Here is a 12,470-nt window from a genome sequence, read left to right on the forward strand (position 1 = left end):
GTCCGATTTCGCCGAAATTTAGGACAGTGAGTTGCGTTAGGCTCTTCAAAAACTTTCTGCAATGTGGCCCAGATCGGTCTAAATTTGGATATAGCTGCCATATAAACCGATCTCTCGATTTAAGTTCTTAGGCCCATAAAAGTCGCATTTATTGTCCGATGTCGCTAAAATTTCGCCATCCTTCTGCAATATAGCACAAATCGGTCCAGATTTGGATATAGCTGCCATATAGAACGATCTCTCAAGTTTAGGTCTTGGGCTGATAAAAGGCGCATTTATTGTCTGATTTCGCCGAAATTTGGGAATGTGAGTTATCTTAATCCCTTCGACAGCCCTCTTCAATTTGGCTCACATCGGTTAAGATTTGGATATAGCTGCCATATAGAACGATCCAACGATTTAAAGTTTCGGCCATATAAAAACACATTTATAATCCAATTTCTCTGAAATTTGACACAGTCATATATGTTGGGCTTTTCGACATCCGTGTCGTATATGGTTCAGATCGGTCTATATTTGGATATGGCTACTAAAAAGACCAATATTTTGTTCTACAAGATTGAATAATGACTTGTACTTATTAAACCTCTTAATATCCGTGTCGAATTTGTAAAAAATCGGACCATATTTCGATAAAGCTGCTATGGGGCATAAGATATGCATTTTTCACAGGATTATGACGAAAGATAGTTTACATATATACCCGAGGTGGTGGGTATACAAAGTTCGACCCGGCCGAACTTTTTACTTCTTTTTGGAATCGTATGGTAATAAAATGCAAAGCATTTTACGGTTTATAATTCTGACAGACACAATTCGGTACACACAAATTGCCGAATTCAATTGAAAACATCTTGCAAAGGCACAAAAGCAATTCTATGAACAGAAAAATAAGTAAAAGCGTGCTAAGTTCGGCCGGGCCGAATATTGAAAACCGACCACCATGGATTCTGCTTAAATATGGGAGCTATATCTGGTTATAGACTGATTTGGACTGTACTTTACGCAGCTATTGGAAGTAATAACAGAACACTACGTGCGGCTTTCACGGGCTTAAGAAGTCAAATCGGCAGATCGGTTTATATGGGAGCTGTATCTAAATCTGAACCGATATGGCCCATTTGCAATCGCCAACGACCTACATCAATATTAAGTATCTTTGTGACATTTGAAGCGCCTAGTTTTACGCGTTCGACCGCTATCGTGATTGCGACAGACCTGACTAGATCGACTCAAAACGTCGAGACGAATATTTTGAGGCGAACATTGGACATCCATCACGATGGATTCGTCTTAAAATGTATGATGCTTAAATAAGTTTATTTTTAAGAAATAAAAAAAAATATTGCTTAAGACAACTGACAACTTAAGAAGTCATATCGAGGGATCGGTTAATAAGGTAGGTTAGGTAAGGTTTAAGTGCCAGTCAGCCATCAGACTCGCTTAGACGTTTTCATCCACTGCGATACCATAGTAAAACAATAACGAAGATATCTTCTTCTACTTCCTACTGTTGAACCATCCATGTCGCTTTAAAAGTCCAAATTCTCAATTAAATGGGAATCTTAAGCGGAAATGCTTCTGACTGTCAGTGCGGGACATACACACAGCAGATGTTCGATAGTCTATTCTTCCTCGACGTCCTCACGCCTTCCGCAGAAGTCGTTACTGGCAACCCTAAGCCTATCAGGTTGTTTTTCGATCAACCAGTAACCTGTCATGACGGACTCAATGACTACGACATCTGTTCTAGCCAGCGACAGCAGAGCAGTAGAGCTCTTTAAGTCTAGGTTAGACCACATCATTTTGGAATGCTCACAGCCCATCCTTTGTGACTATCTGTCATTCGGATCTGATGCTGATGGCCTAACTTACATGTCGTTAGAGGCATCCCCACAGGTTCCAGTTCCCCTGTAATGTGTAAGGAGTTCCTAGTCTCACAAACTCGTCTACTCTACAATTCCCTGGGATATCTCTCTGAACTGTTCGGCCATCTCGTTGAGAAATCTGCGACAGTGGAGTGCGGTTTAAAGGCAATATTTGGTGTTTTTATTGCAAGGTTTAAGTGTACTTGACGTACCAAATGTAATCGGATGAAGTTCGAAGCCTCTCGGATCTCAAGAAGTCAAATGTGGAAATCGCTTATAAGAGGGCTGTACCAAGTGGGATTTGTTGTGAGTATTGGAGTGTATAAATGTACTTTACGCACCAAATATCGCCCAAATCGGATCAAAAATTAAGACTTATACTGATTCAGTCAGTTAAATCAGGGAATATATATAGTGTGTTTATTGGAAGGTTTAATTTAATGCGAACCTATGTTGGTAGGATTTAATGATGCAGCACTAGTAGCGAACCATTCAGGTAAAATTTTTGCTTGTATTCCTCTCGTCCGACCTCGCCGACTATAAAATCATTGATATATCTAATACAATTAATTTTCTTTACTCCATTTGTCTACCCTCCTCCATATGATGGGGGCTACACTAATATCGTCATTCCGTTTGTAACACATCAAAATATTCATTAGAGGTTGCAAAATAAAGCGCTGAAAGTTTTTAACAAGCTGTCGTCCATAAGATTTTTAATGTCGAATTTAGTATATTTTACTTACCTTATTAAGGGTATTTTAATAACGTTTCTATCCGTTCTATCCGCTTCTAGGTTTCAAACATTGATTGATATTTATCTTCAAACTAGCTGACCCGGGCCCGCTCCGCTGTGCCTTCTTTTACTTTATGTGGGACAAAAGTTTCCTTGGAATATTTATTTTCGACAATTAAAGATCTTTTAGTGAAATACCATGGTAGAAAATAGTATATCGCTTGGCTAACAGTTTAACAATATAAGTGCCTTTATCTTAATCCCATATGATCTTTATTGGCCTACGAATTTAAGTTTGGATGTAAGGTGTTCTCCATTCTTAAAATACTTCATTTCAGCCCGATATTCTCAAGATGTCTGATTTAGAGGTGTTTTCGGGGCTGAGGTGGTCCCCCAGATACTTGGCCCTGAAAAAATGTCATCATCGTGCTCTTCTCTCAAATACAATTTATTTAAACCCCATATTGCCATTGGCTTAAGAGGAGTTTACAGGATGAGGCGTCCCCCAAACACGTGACCCAAAAATAGGTTATCAAATTCGTTTTCTAATCTGAAATACCTTTCATTTGAACCACATTTTGGAATGGTCGAAAAATTTTTTCCCTTTGGGGGGTGTTTTGGGAAAGGGGTGATGCCCTAAATACATGGTCCTACATTTGGATATCAAATTCGTATTCTACTCCCAAATACCTTTATTTTAGCCCCATATTGCGATGGTCACTAAAAAATAACTGTTGGTATAGCTGGGGTATTTTGGGAAAGGGGTAGACCCCCAAAAAATTGGTCCCGAAAATGGGTATCAATTCTTGCTCTACCCCCCAATACCTTTCATTTAAGCCCCACATTGTCATGGTCGGTAAATATGCCCGATTTAGGGGTGTTTTGGGGATTGGGGTAAAATGCAAATTTTGCCCATGAACATTCCACTATGGAACAGGGGCAAACTTCTCACATACCAATGAGTGCTGTCCGATTCAAGTTCAAGCTCAATGATAAGGGACCTCCTTTTTATAGCCGAGTCCGAACGGCGTGCCGCAGTGCGACACCTCTGTGGAGAGAAGTTTTACATGGCATAGTACCTCACAAATGTTGCCAGCATTAGGAGGGGAAAACCACCGCTGAAAATTTTTTTCTCATGGTCTCGCCTGGTTTCGAACCCAGGCGTTCAGCGTCATAGGCGGACATGCTAACATCTGCGCCACGGTGGCCTCCTGGGGATTGGGGTGGTCCCCCAAATTCTAAGCCCTGAAAATATATCAGCAACGTGCTCTATTCTCATATATCTACATATCATTTATTTAAAACCCATATTACCATTGCCCTCAAAATTGGATATCAAATTCGTTTTCTAATCTCATTTAAACTCCTTATTGCAACAGTCAGCAAATATGTCCGGTTTGAGGTATTGGCCCTTAAAACAATGATTATTTAGTTCCACTCTCTTTAAGACCCAAATTGTCTTGGTGAGCGTCCTATTTGTAGGTTGTTATGGTGGTGGGACGTCCGCTACACAGTTGACCCCTAATGTTGATATCAGACACGTGGTCTACTCCCTCATACCTTTAATTTGAGCCCCATATCTGCATAGTCGGCAAACATGACCGGCTTGGGGGGTGTTTTGGGGGATGGGCGGCCACTCAGTGAGTTGGCCTTGAAAATATATATCGGAATCGTTTTCCACTTTAAAAACCCTCTTAGCCTTATAGACACTTTTCCCAAATATTGATATCAGATTCGTGCTTTACTCCCAAAGACCTTTCATTTGAGCCCCATATGGCAATGGTCGTAAATTTGTACCCTTTGGGGGAAGTTTTGATCCCATATTTGGATATCAGATTCGTATTCTACATTCAAATACCTTTTATTTAAGCCCCACATTCCCATGGCCAGTAAATAAGTCCTGTTTGGGGGGTGTTTTGGGAAAGGGGTAGACCCCCAAAAACGTGGTCCCACATTTGGATATCAGATTCGTATTCTGCTTTCATTTGAGTCCCATATTGCCATTGTCGGTATATATGTCCGATTTAGGGGTGTTTTGAGGCTTGGGGTGGTCCCTCTAGCACTAGGTCCAACAATTGGATATCAGATACATTTTCTTATTCTAAATACCTTCCTTTTGAGTCCCATATTGTCGTGATTGGTCTAAATATATGTTTGGTTGGTTTTAGAGTGGGGCAGCCCCTCTAGGTACCTCATCCGAAATTTGGATACCAAATTTTTATTTTTATGGTACTATATGCGAGCACAAAAATTTCGCTTAAATCGCACCACCCATCTCCGAGATCTGGCGTTTCTGAAAATTAGGGTAAGAGGGAGGGTCCGCCCCCCTTCAGATATCAATAAATGTAGTGCCCTATTTTCACCACGGGGTTATTATGCACCATCTGTGAAAATTTCAAGAAAATAGGTTCAGCCGTTTCTGAGTCTATAAGGAACACACAAACATACAAACAAACAAACAAACACAAATTGATTTTTATATATAAGATGTTTAAATAATATTGATATTGATTTATTATTATTATTTATACTCAGAGTCCTTATCAACCAAATGAGTCATTTTGTTGCAATGAAATATTGAAAAAAGTTTTTAATAGCTTACCTTAAAACATTTTATTGATTACATGTTGAGATATATTTTAAACAAAATTTATACAAAGTTTAACTCTTGTCATAACTTCTTATATAAAAACAAGTAAAAAGGCGTTAAGTTCGGCCGGGACGAACTTTGGATACCCACCACCTCGGGTATATATGTAAACCACCTTCATCAAAATCCGGTGAAAATTGCATACCTTATGTCCCGTAGCAGTTATATCGAAATATGATCCGATTTGAACCAAATACTAATGAGTACAAGCCATTGTTTAATTGTTTATAACAAAATATTGGTCTTTTTAGTAGCTATATCTAAAACTAAAACGATCTGAACCATATACAACATGGATGTCGAAAAGCCTAACATAAGTCAATGTGTCAAATTTCAATTAAATCAAATTATAAATGCGACTTTAAATCGAGATATCGGTCTATATGGCAACTATATGCAAATCTTGATCGATCTAGACCAAATTGCAGAAATATTTGGAGGGGTTTAACTTAACTCTCTGTCCCAATGCCTCAAAGCATCAAATCGAGAGATCGGTCTGTATGGCAGCTATATCGATATAAGGACCGATCTAATTTAAATTTAAGAAGGATGTCGAACGGCCTAACACAACACTGTCCCAAATTTTGGCGACATTGGACAATCAATGCGCCTTTAATGAAACTAAGACCCTAAATCGGAGGATCGGTCTATATGGCAGCTATATCCAAATCTAGACCGATCTAGGCCAAATTGACGAAGGATGTCGAAAGGCCTAACACATCTCACTGTCTCAAATTTCAACGAAATTGGATAATAAATGTGGCTTTTATGGGCCTAAGACCCTAAATCGGAGGATCGGTCTATATGGCAGCTATATCCAAATCTGAACCGATCTGAGCCAAATTGAGGAAGGATATCGAAGGGCCTTACATAACTCACTGTCCCAAATTTCAGCAAAATCGAATAATAAATGTGGCTTTTATGGGTCTAAGACCCTAAATTGGAGAATCGGTCTTTATGACACCTATATCCAAATCTAAACCGATCTGAGCCAAATTGACGAAGGATGTCGAAGGACCTAACACAACTCATTGTCCCAAATTCCAGCAAAATCGGATAATAAATGTAGCTTTTATGGGCCTAAGGCCCTAAATCGGAGGATCGGTCTATATGGCAGTTATATCCAAATCTGGACCGACCTGAGCCAAATTGACGAAGGATTTCGAAGGGCCTAACACAACTCAGTGTCTCAAATTTCAGCAAAATCGGATAATAAATGTGGCTTTATGGGCCTTAGACCCGAAATCGGAGGATCGGTCTATATGGCAGCTATATCCAAATCTGGACCGACCTGAGCCAAATTAACGAAGGATGTCGAAGGGCGTAACACAACACACTGTCCCAAATTTCAGCAAAATCGGATAATTAATGTGGCTTTTATGGGCCTAAGACCCTAAATTGAAGGCTCGGTCTATATTGCAGCTATATCCAAATCTGGACCGATCTGAGCCAAATTGACGAAGGATATCGAAGGGCCTAACACAACTCACTGTCACAAATTTCAGCAAAATCGGATAATAAATGTGGTTTTTATTGGCCTAAAACCCTAAATCGTCGGATTGGTCAATATGGGGGCTATATCAAGATATAGTCCGATATAGCATCGGACCATCTTCCAACTTTACCTGCTTATGGACAAAAAAAGAATCTGTGCAAAATTTCAATTCAATATTCGGAATGACAAAATGAATATACCCCATACTTCGGTGATGGGTATAAAAATGAATATACCCCCATCCCCCATACACCAAGTAACAAGTAAAAGCGTGCTAAGTTCGGCCGGGCCGAATCTTATATACCCTCCACCATGGATCGCATTTGTCGAGTTCTTTTCCCGGCATCTCTTCTTAGGCAAACAAAATGATATAAGAAAAGATTTGCTCTGCTATTAGAGCGATATTAAGATATGTTCCGGTTTGGACCACAATTAAATTATATGTTGGAGACCTGTATAAAATGTCAGCCAATTCGAATAAGAATTGCGCCCTTTGTGGTCTCAAGAAGTAAAATAAAGAGATCGATTTATATGGGAGCTGTATCAGACTATAGACCGATTCAGACCATAATAAACAGATATGTTAATGGTCATGAGAGAATCCGTCATACAAAATTTCAGGCAAATCGGATAATAATTGCGATCTCTAGAGGCTCAAGTAGTCGAGATCCCAGATCGGTTTATATGGCAGCTATATCAGGTTATGAACCGACTTGTACTTTATTTGACATAGTTGTTGAAAGTAACAATAAAAAACGTCTTGCGAAATTTCAGGCAAATCGGATAGAAATTGCGCCCTCTAGAAGCTCAAGAAGTAAAGTCCCCAGATCTGTTTATATGGCAGCTATATCAGGTTATTAACCGATTTGAACCATATTTGGCACAGTTGTTGGATATCATAACAAAATAATACATGCCGAAATTCATTCAAATTGGATAAGAATTGCACCCTCTAGAGGCTCAAGAAGTCAAGACCCAAGATCGGTTTATATGACAGCTATGTAAGGTTATGGACCGATTTGAACCATACTTGGCACAGTTTTTGGATATCGTAACAAAACACGTCGTGCAAAATTTCATTCCAATCTGATAAGAATTGCACACTCTAGAGGCTCAAGAAGTTAAGACCCCAGATCGGTTTATATGGCAGCTATATCAGATTATGAACCGATTTGAACCATACTTGGCACAGTTGTTGGATATAATAAGAAAACACGTCGTGCAAAATTTAATTCCAATCGGATAAGAATTGCGCGCTCTAGAGGCTCAAGAAGTCAAGGCCCAAGATCGGTTTATATTGCAGCTATATCAGATTATGAACCGATTTGAACTATACTTGGCGCAGTTGTTGGATATAATAACAAAACACGTCGTGCAAAATTTTATTCCAATCGGATAAGAATTGCGCACTCTAGAGGCTCAAGAAGTCAATACCCCAGATCGGTTTATATGGCAGCTATATCAGGTTATAAACCGATTTAAACCATACTTGGAACAGTTGTTGGATATCATAACAAAACACGTCGTGCAAAATTTCATTCCAATCGGATAAGAATTGCGCACTCTAGAGGCTCAAGAAGTCAAGACCCAAGATCGGTTTATATGGCAGCTATATCAGGTTATTAACCGATTTGAACCATACTTGGCACAGTTGTTGGATATAATAACAAAACACGTGCAAAATTTTATTCCAATCGGATAAGAATTGCGCACTCTAGAGGCTCAAGAAGTCAAGACCCAAGATTGGTTTATATGGCAGCTATATCAGGTTATAAACCGATTTGAACCATACTTGGCACAGTTGTTGGATATCATAACAAAACACGTCGTGCAAAATTTCATTCCAATCGGATAAGAATTGCGCACTCTAGAGGCTCAAGAAGTCAAGACCCAAGATCGGTTTATATGGCAGCTATATCAAAACATGGACCGATATGGCCCATTTACAATACCAACCGACCTACACTAATAAGAAGTATTTGTGCAAAATTTCAAGCGGCTAGCTTTACTCCTTCGGAAGTTAGCGTGCTTTCGACAGACAGACGGACGGACGGACATGGCTAGATCGACATAAAATTTCACGACGATCAAGAATATATATACTTTATGGGGTCTCAGACGAATATTTCGAGTAGTTACAATCAGAATGACGAAATTAGTATACCCCCCATCTTATGGTGGAGGGTATAAAAAGGTGTTAATTTCGCCCTGCCGAACTTTGGATTCCCACCACCTCGGGTATATATGTAAGCCACCTATCGTCACATTCCGGTAAAAAATGCAAATTTATGCCCCCATAGCAATTTTATCGAAATAGGGTTCGATTTGGACCGAATTCGGCACGGATATTGAGTGGTCTAATAAGTAAAAGTTATTGTTCAATTTTGTTGAACCAAATATTGGTCTTCTTGATAGCTGTATCCAAATATATACCGCTCTGAACCATATACGACACGGATGACGAAAAGCCAAACATAAGTCAATGTGTCAAAATTTCAGCGAAATCGGATTACAAATGTGCCTTTTATAAGGGCCAAGACTTAAATCGAGAGATCGGTCGATACGACAGCTATATCCAAATCTGAACCGATTTGGGCCAAATTGAAGAAGGATGTCGAAAACGCTAACACAACTCACTCTCCCAAATTTCGGCGCAATCGGACAATAAATGCGACTTTTATGGGCCCAAAACCTTAAATCGAGAGATCGGTCTATATGGCAGCTATATGCAAATCTGGACCGATCTGGACCAAAATGAAGAAAAATATCGACGCGCCTAGAATAACTCACTATTACACATTTCGATGAAATCGGACAATAAAAGCGACTTTTATGGGCCCAAAACCTTAAATCGAGAGATCTATATGGCAACTATATCCAAATCTGGGCCAAAATGAAGAAAAAAGTCGACGGGCCTAGAATAACTCACTGCCCCGAATTGCGGCGAAATCGGACAATAAATGCGACTTTTATGAGCCCAAAACTTTGTATCGGGAGACCGGTCTATATGACAGGTATATCCAAATCTGGACCGATCTGGGTCAAATATAAGGAGGATGTCGAAGGTCCTAACACAACTCACTCTCCCAAATTTTGGCAAAATCGGACGATAAATGCAGCTATATCGAAATATGAACCGATCTGGGCCAAATTGAAGACGGATGTCGAGTGGTTTAACGCAACTCACTGTTCCAAATTTCAGCAAAATCGGATAATGATTGTGGTTTTTATGGGCCTAAGACTCTAAATCGGCAGATATAGCCCATCTTTGAACTTAACCTGCTTATGGACAAAAACAGAATCTGTGCAAAGTTTCAGCTCAATATCTCTATTTTTAAAGACTGTAGCGTGATTTCAACAGATAGACGGACGGACATGGCAAGATCGTCTTCGATTTTGACGCTGATCAAGAATATATATACTTTATAGGGCTGGAAATGGATATATCGGTGTGTTGCAAACGGAATGACAAAGTGAATATACTTCCATCCTTCGGTGGTGGCTATAAAAAAATACCACCATGCCTAAAGTACTGCAGTCGTTTTTAACATTAAAACAAAATATTAATCATACAACAAAGAGGCTATTTTATATGTGAAGTCCATTGTGCATGTCTAATTCTATACTGCATGACCGCATAAAATAAATAGAACATATGAGTTTTATTTATTCCGAAACATTTGATGTAAATGAAAAACTTAATTCTTTGTAAGGAAAGAGTAAGATTTTATCGTCTTAACACTTCCTGTGAAAATTCCATAAGGCGGATGGAGAGAAACTCCTCCGAAAGGCGCACCTCTAAATAGCGCTTGATTGATTTTTTGTACCCTTATGATAGGGGCATATTCATTTAGGTTAGGTTAGATTTAAAAGAGGGTGCATATATTAACCTGCCCCATACCACTATGGACATACACCCAAGACAGTAATCAGCTTGTTGTGCGCTCTAAAAACTATAAAGTGACCTCAAAAAGAAAATTTTAAGTTAGAAATTCCCTACTGCTTAAAAAACACTTAATTGATTTCTTTGCCACGCCCCTAAGTTGGTTCATGTCTGGTATTGTGACCCCACCTAAGTGCCGGTATCTGTTAGCCGGGCAATGACAAAGGAAATACTCCAACGTCTCATCATTTTCCCCGCATGCACTACACATGCTATTACTTGCCGCTCCGATTTTACATTAGTGAGCTCATAGTAATGTGTGTCCCCTTATGATACCATTCATCGCCCACGCTCATAACTCGGAGTGCGTCGACCCGAAAAGCTTCGGGTTAACCAAGATTATTGACGGCAGTCCTCTACCTTTCACTCCCAAAGCCTCTGCCCATCCATTCCCCCTTGCTCCGCTATAGCCCAGCACCTAATCGATGCGGAATTTGCCATCCTCAGAGAAGGCATTAATCTCCTTCTTACACTGCAAGAGATTCGTGACCTTACCGCCCTGGTTGTTATTGCCCTGATGGCAATTTTACTGTCCGTAAAGATGTTCACACTCGACGTCCTCGCGTAAGCACCGCACCACCTCATGCATTCCATGATCCCCCGGATCTTCGCCTGTAGGACCGAATTATGGTCAGGCAGTCTAAAACAGATCTCAGTCCCTGGGTTCTCAATGAAGACCTCCAAGCCCACTCTATCCGTGTAGCATGATCTTGCAAATGGCAATACTAAGGTTCCGTCAATCTAAGTCTGTGCCGCTGGCAGCAGTGCCTCGCACTCGACCTCAAGGTTCATCTCAGGTATCCGATCGGAAACCTCTTCCCTTCCTTCCAAGTTTCCTACCTTCGCCTCGATTATTCCGCGATGGTATGAGCTGCTCCCATCCTCAATCTATTGGGTTGCCCAAAAAGTAATTGCGGATTTTTTAAAAGAAAGTAATAAAACTTAGAATGAACTTTAATCAAATATACTTTGTTTACACTTTTTTCCCAAAGCAAGCCAAAAGTAACAGCTGATAACTGACAGAAGAAAGAATGCAATGACAGAGTCACAAGCTGTGAAAAAATTTGTCAACGCCGACTATATGAAAAATCCGCAATTACTTTTTGGGCAACCCAATATTCTCCCATCGCCTTAAGTCTCATAGCCGCACTAGCTGCCTCGCACTTATTCTGTATGCAAATGGGTCGGATATCTAGAATAGTCTCCAGTGCCCTAGTGGGCGTGGTCCTTATCGCTCCGCCTATGCCAAGACATGTTCTATGAACCAGTTGTATGATCCTTATGTCCACCAAACTACTCAGGCGTAAGTATGTATTGGTCTTATCACGCTCCTGTAAATCCAGTGGACTATCCTCGGATTCAGGCCCCACTTCGAGCCTACGGCCCGTCTACATAGTGCCCAACATCTGTGAGCCTTCTCAGTACGCTCCTGAATGTGACACTTCCAATTCAGTTTCCTGTCCAAGATCACATCTAAGTATTTGACCTTGTCAGATATCGAAATCGTCTTATTGTTATATCGTCTTGTTGTTATATTGAAATCGTCCTCGGGAACAGGCATATTTCAGTCTTCTCTGGGTTAACATTGAGACGTCTGGGTCTAGCCCAGTCATATGTCATATGCAAGACACTTTCGGCCCTTCTGCATAGCTCGTTCGGATCCTTACTCCTTAGAAGGGGTAAGATAATTATAAAAACCCCTCGATGTCAATGCTTACCGCCAGTGTGTATGTTTTGGCATCGAAGGATTCTTCTATTTTATACACAACCTCGTGAAG

Source organism: Stomoxys calcitrans, chromosome 2, assembly GCF_963082655.1.
Source record: "Stomoxys calcitrans chromosome 2, idStoCalc2.1, whole genome shotgun sequence".
NCBI lineage: Eukaryota > Metazoa > Arthropoda > Insecta > Diptera > Muscidae > Stomoxys > Stomoxys calcitrans.